The following is a 7,068-nucleotide window of genomic DNA, read 5'->3' as shown; positions in this document are numbered from 1 at the left end:
GAAATAGGGATTCATTGTTCCCAATAGTTTCAACCACATTCCCCAATCCAAGACTCATTGGCTCTCATTGAGACATGTGTCAGTTCTTTGGCCAATCACCAGGACCAAGGGTTCTGATAGGTCAGACCACTCAGAGTGGGACCCTCTGAGGTGACCTAGCCCATGCTCTGGTTGGGGTCCAGTTTGTAGCTTTCCCAGCCTTAAGACTCACCAGGATCCAAAAGGAATAGCCCAAAAATTTGCAAAGAGGCTGATTGGTCAGTACGTGGTGACAGCTGATATTGGTGTCATTCTAACTCTGCTCGGCCTCTGTTACCCTGTACGGAATAGGTGCTCGGGACTGTTTAGCACACAGTGGGTCCTCAAGGCCTCCCTTTTGGTTGGCTGATTTTTTTTTTTTTTTAACCGATGCCACATGTGTGCCAAGTCAGTCATCTCCCGGCCAACCTGGGCAGCCCAAGGCGTGCAGACAGAGTGAGACGCAGAAGAGATTTTAATTTTGCTTTGTTTTCATAACTTAAATGAAACTACAGTCAAGGGCTCCTGGGGAAATCACTGGACTGTCCAGGGACTGGCACTAGCTTGGCTAAGAGGACGTAGTCAGGAAGACACGAGGAGGAGTCCACGAAGAGGCTGGCAGGGGAGGGCACCGGCTTCAGACCAACTGGCCCCTGCTCAGGGCAGTCAGGACGGGCCTCCCAGACTGATTGAGACCTTAGTTGAATTGCTTCACCCTCTGGACCTCAATTCCTCTCCTCTGTGCGTAGGACTTGATGATAGTTCCAATGTTCCCAGGAAGTTGCAAGGTGGAAAGATCCAGCACAGTCTGGACACACAGGAGACTGTCAATCAATGGGGATCCCCCTCCCTCTTCAGCTCTTCCTTATCTCTCAAACAGCTCAAGCTCTTTGGGGAGGGTAAATGCCACACGGCTCTGTGGTAGCAGCACAGAGCTCTAAATCATGGGCCAGAAGGGCACAGCGGTTAAGAGTCCCGGCCTTGGAGCTAGGTTACTTGGGTTCCCATCTCAGCTTACTAGCATTGTAATCTGAACTTCAGCTTCTATCTGTAGTGTAGTCATGATGATACCAGCCTTGATCTCCTAAGACTTTATAAATGAAAAAGTGGAAAGCACCCTTTGGGGGTAAAGGTCAATGGTAGAGTGTGTGCTTAGACTGCATGAGGCCCTGGGTTCCATCCCCAGCACCAAAATAAATCAGAGCTCCCAATAGATAGGAAGCTCTCAAGAAACCAGAATGCAAGCCAGCTCTTGTGTTCAAGAGGTCTCCTGCTATACTTGGTCTGGTCAGCCTCGTAGCTGCCCCGTGACAGGACCTGCCACCATGACGTGAGGTCTGCAAGGACTAGAATCTCTGGATTACCATTCCTGGCTGACCCTCACTCCACTCCTGGCCTGGAGGTGAGGAGAAACCTGACTGCAGAGGTGGCTCAGTGTACTGGGTACCATGGTTTAAATAAGCCTCCAATGTTCTGGAAATTTCATCTCCAGAAATCTTGATAATGGTAATTAGAGGTGGAGATCAATAGACGGAGATCCCTTGACTTGCAGTGATTAGAATTAGATGAGGTCACAAGGGTGGGGCCCCTAGGATGGCAGTAGTGGCTTTATTAAAAGAGGAACAGAGACCGGAGTTAGCCTGCTTGCTCTGCCTTACTGTGTAAGGCACTCCGCCATGTTCTCCTGCAGCAGGAGGCCCTCACCAGATGCCGGTACCAGGCTCTTGGACTATAAGAAACACATTTATTTTTCTTATAAATTACCCAGTCGGTGGCACTCAGTTGCAGCAATAGAAAATGGACCAGGACAGTGGACTGTGAGGTCAGACTCAAAGTAGGTCTGAATCTGTTCCACCACTTCCTGGCTCCTTTGCCCTCCAGATCCCAGTTTCCCACTAGGAATGACAATGTTCCTCTCACAGAGCTGATTTGAGGATTACAGAGGATCCCACATGCAAAGCCCTGACAAAGGAGCCAGGCCCCCCCAGAGTGGAGGCTCAGGGGAGAGTGGTTCCCTGCCCAACCTTCTGGGCTGGTGCTCTGCCCCTTCCTGGCTCTGGCACTGCCCACTGAGTTCAAAAGTGGCTGCTGCAGCTGTCGTTTCTGAAAATACATTCCCTGGCTGCTTTCTGTCTTTTCATCCAAGTCTTTCCCAAATCCTTCAACAGTCTCAAATTGGGGGTTTCAAAACACACACACACACACAAAACAAAAAACAAAACAAAACAAAAAAAACAACTCAAACTCTGACCTCTGTGTCCCACCAAGTTGGCAAATGTCCCAGAGGATCTTGACCACTAGTCACTGAGTTAGACATTCGGTTCCCTCAGTCAAATTCACTCATATCTGACAAGATCAATAAGGGAAACAGGCAGCAATGATCAAAAGGGCCCACACTGGCTCTGGAGGCTCCTCTCGCAGCAGGATCTCACACCACACAAAAGTGCATGCAGGGGGTGTTCCATAAAAGCTCCTCTACTCACAGGCAGCCCTCATGCCCAGAGACACTAAAAAAAAAAATGGTTCCCATGACAACGGGCTGCAAATGTTCTATATAAATGAGTCTGTGCGCTCCTGTGTGTGTACAGAGCCACACAGAGAGGCACGGAAATAAACTCTTGGCATGATTTTTTCCTATTCCAAACACAAAATAACTCACAAGGATTGATGGCTGGAAGGGAGAACAAAGCTTTTTGAACCAACATTTTTCCAATGGACTGGCTCTCAGTGATGCCCAATCATTTTAATGTGGGTCTGTTTTGGTTCCTGCACCTGGAATATAGTAGATTGTCAATAAATAATTGAAGGAATGAATAAATGATGGATAAATGGAAGAAAAGAAAAGGAACGAGGGAGGGAGGGAGAAGAAAAGCCTGGAATATCAGGGCTGGACAGGCTCCTACTGAGTATCCAATCCCATCTTAATCCCTGTGTCTCTGTTGGAGAAACTGAGGCTCAGAAAAGAAGGATTCTTCCTCTCTTCTGCCCCAACAGAATTATTGGCAGAGGATAGTAGCATAGACCCAGGCCTAGAAATTCATGAAATACTTAATAAATATGAGTTAAATTTCTATAATAATACACATGTATTGAACAATTATTATCTGTCAGCCCTGCATTAACTACATGCAGACAGTATCTCATTTAAAATTTGCACCCACGCAAGGGATAGGTTAAAATTCCCATTGAAGCCAGGGGTGGTGGTGCATGCCTATAATCGCAACAGCTCAGGAGGCTGTGGCAAAGGGATCAGGAGTTCAAAGCCAGTCTTAGCAACTTAGCAAGGCCCTAAGCAACTTAGCAGACTCTTTCTCTAAATAAAATACAAAGGGGCTGGGGATGTGGCTCAATAGTAAAAGTGCCCTTGGGTCCAATCCCTGGCACACACACACACACACAAAAAAATGCATTTAACAGAGATGCAAACTGTTTATCCAAGAGGTGACATCACTTGACCTAAATTATAGAGTCAGTATGCAGTCGAAGGGGGAAATTAAACTCAGGACCTCTCTCTAAATCCACTGACAAAGATAATTAGCTGCCTTCTTGCAGATGTTGAGGGCTCCAGGGGTAAAATAACTCGCCTAAAACTGGAAGCTGTGGAGGAAGGACTTGAACTCACATTTTCGAACACACAGTCCAGGATTCCTTCCAGTTTCCTTCCTGCTTTCGAGAGTCAGCCATCTAACTGGGCAAAGGAAGGGGACCCCCTTCTGGCTGTCTTTGCCTCCCAGGACTCAGTTCCCCCAAGGACTCGGCTGATTCTAAGCGTCTCTTTGGGTTCTTGCGCCGCCTAGTGGTAATATCTTAAACTGCACGAGACCTAACTAATGAACCAGCCCAAGCCCTCTTTGGAACCAGATGTTTGCCCTAATTCTCTGGAAGGAAATAGAACTGGTGCTTAGGTCCAAGTGTAGGCTCCTTGCTGTCCTGGACGGACGTGCCACACTCTCCTTTTTTCTCAGCTTCCTGACTCCATTCCAGCCTCTTCCAGTTTGTTCTCTGCATAACCAGCCAGAGAACCCAAAATGAACCATGTTATTCACTCCACTCCCTGCTGCTTATACTCCCCATAGTGTTTTTTCTTTTTCTTTTTTTTTTTTGGTGGTGGTGCTGGGGATTGAACTCAAGGCCTAGTGCATGCAAGGCAAGTGCTTTACCAACCAGCTATATCCTCAGCCACTACATTCTCTCTAGAGTCCATTTTCTGAGGATGAAGACCATCCTCCTTATGGCCTGCAGGACACAGTCAATGGTCCCCACCTCTCTCTCTCCCTGCCTCCACCCTGTCTCTCTCTGATCTTCAGCCTCCTCGTCTTCTTCCAATTGCTTGTATCTGTCCGAGCCACTTCCTAAGTCAGCCTTTACACACACAGCCCCACACCTAGCCAATTCCCTACCCTGTACCTGGAAAATTGCTAAGTTCCTGCTTGTGAAGCTGAAAGACGACTGCCTCAGAGAGATGCACTGTTTTGAACCTCTGCCTGACCCTTGCTAGGCAAGTACTCTATCCTGAGCTGCACCCCCAGCCCAAGAACGCACTTTTATATTCCCCTGCAATGCCACTCCCAGAGTGCTCTTTGGACTTGCACTTACTTATGCAATGACTGCCTTTATTGTAGTTAACAAGAACCCCATCTCACTCAATCTCACTCAATAGGGCACTCCCAGCACCAGGCACAATTCCTAGACATGTAGCTTCTCAATATTTGTTAAATGAATGAATGGATTAAAATGAAGCAAAGGAAAAACCTGATACTTAGTAAGCTCTATATGCCACAAATTACTCTAAATTATGTGTGCGTGTGTGTGTGTGTGTGTGTGTGCGCGTGCGCGCGCACACACACACAACTGGGGAATGAACCCAGGGGTGCTCTACCACTGACCTGCATCCCCAGAACGCCCCTCTTTTTTTTGAGTCAGGGTCTCTATAAGTTGCCCAGGCTGGCTTTGAACAAGTGGTCCTTCTGCCTCAGCCTCCTGAGTCACTGGAATTACAGGCACAAGCCACTGTGCCAAAAGAAAAGCCCTTATAACCATTACCTCACATGAGCTATGACATGGCCATTATTAGCTTCATCTTACAGGTGCAGAAACAGACTCTGAAAATTTAAACTGGTGGGGCATAATGACACGTTCCTGTAGTTCTAACCAATCAGAGGATTGAGGCAGGAGGATCATTTGAGCCTGACCAGGCACTGTGGCACACGCCTGTATTCACAGCAATTTGGGAAGTTGAGGCAGGAGGATTGCAAGTTCAAAGCCAGCCTTGGCAATTTATTGAGGCCTTAAGCAATTTAGTGAGACCCTGTCTCAACATAAAACATAAAAAAGGTTGGGGATATGACTCAGTGGTTAAGCGCCCCTTGGTTCAATCCAAACCCTGGTACGAAAACAAACCAACCAACAACAACAAAAATCGTAATGCATCCATTGCTGGGCATGGTGGATCATGCATGTAATCCCAGTGTCATGAGAGGCTGAGGTAGGAGGATCAAAAGTTCAAAGCCAGCCTCAGCAATTTAACAGGTCCCTAAGCCACTTAGCAAGACCCTGTCTCAAAATAAAAAATGAAAAAAGGGCTGAGGATGTTGCTTAGTGGTTAAGTGTTCCTGGGTTCAATTCCTAGTACTTAACAAAACAAATAAATAAAAACAAAAACCTTACTATAAGGCTATTAAAAAAAAGAATGCATACAAAAACTAGTGACATCTGAATAATGTCTGTATTCTGCTTAACAGTATTATACTGGTACAGTTTTTTGAGGTGATTATATCCGGTTTTGACATTGGCTATATTTATGCAGGATAGGTAAAGGGTACATAGGAATCTTTATGCAAGTTTCTGCAACTTCCTGTGAGTCTATAATTATTTTATTTTTTTAAATTTGTTTATTGGTGCATTATAATCATACATAATAGTGGGATTCATTGTTACACGTTCATACATGCACACTATAATTATTTTAAAATAAGGATTCTTTAAAATGAAAGCACAATTTTTCTGTATCCTGATTGTGGTTACATGATTCTATACACGTCTCAAAACTCATTAAACTGTACATACAAAAAGTCAATATTATCATACATAAATTTCTAAAAATGTGGTCAAACAAAGACTTCTTCAGATTAACAAAAGCTGAGAGAATTCATTACTACCAGACCTGTACTCTATGAAATCTTCTTTTAAAAAAGTTTTTAATTGTAGATGGACACAATACCTTTGTTTTATTTATTTTTATGTGGTGCTGAGGATTGAACCCAGTGCCTTACTCAAGCCACTAGGACACCTCTACCTTAAAAATTCATAAACCAAAAGCACACTGCATTTCCAGAGGGATTTCAGAGGTCACTGTCACCGTCAGGACTTGAAAGACGCAGGAGTGGTGATTCCCACCACATCCCATTCCCCCCATCTGTTTGGTCTGTGCAGAAGGCTCAGGGGGATGAGTGTGGGTTATTATAAGGTCAGTGACTCTATTGCAGCCACCATCTAGATACGGTGTCATGATCTGGTCCCACGGTCCCAAACCATCATGTGACACACTCACACCCATCATAAGCCACCATGTGACATGCTCACCTCCATCCCACACCATCAAATGACACACTCCAATCCCCAATTCTGGCACGCAGCTACTGATCTGCAACTTGCCTTCCTTCCCCTTCCCTGTCCATCATGGCCATCACAAGGGACTTTCTTAGATCTGGAAAGGACAGCAAGACACCTTCACTGTCCTGCCTCAGGAGTGTGTCAACTCTCTAGGCCAACGTCCCAACTTAGTTCACAGAGATCTCGATGACCTTCCTCTTCCACGAGGTACCACCTGGCCCATTACATGGACGTCGTCACACTGAAGTGGTGACTGTCCTACACTCGGTGATCCATGTGCATGTGAGGGTTAGGGGGAGGAAGTCCAGCTGGAATTCAGAGCCTTCTATCTCAGCAAAATATCTAGGGGTCCAGCAGTGTGGGTATGCTGAGATACCCTTCTACAGTTGCTCCATCTGGTACCCCTACATCCAAGAAAGCAGCATGGTGCCTAGTGGG

General features: G+C 46.0%; 1 protein-coding gene across 1 annotated transcript in view; it reads right to left on the bottom strand.

Annotated features, from left to right (window-relative positions):
- Positions 1-499: 499 nt before the first annotated feature.
- Positions 500-7,068, bottom strand: part of LOC144251836 (endothelin-converting enzyme 1-like) — a 28,342-nt gene continuing 21,773 nt past the window's right edge. The window contains exon 9 of the transcript XR_013342761.1: positions 500-826. The gene's annotated coding sequence lies outside the window, so the exon portion shown is untranslated. The remainder of the gene's footprint in view (positions 827-7,068) is intronic.

Source organism: Urocitellus parryii, unplaced genomic scaffold (assembly GCF_045843805.1).
Source record: "Urocitellus parryii isolate mUroPar1 unplaced genomic scaffold, mUroPar1.hap1 Scaffold_242, whole genome shotgun sequence".
NCBI classification, from domain to species: domain Eukaryota; kingdom Metazoa; phylum Chordata; class Mammalia; order Rodentia; family Sciuridae; genus Urocitellus; species Urocitellus parryii.
The sequence above is the reverse complement of the archived record's forward strand: the minus strand, read 5'-3'. Positions and strand labels throughout refer to the sequence as shown.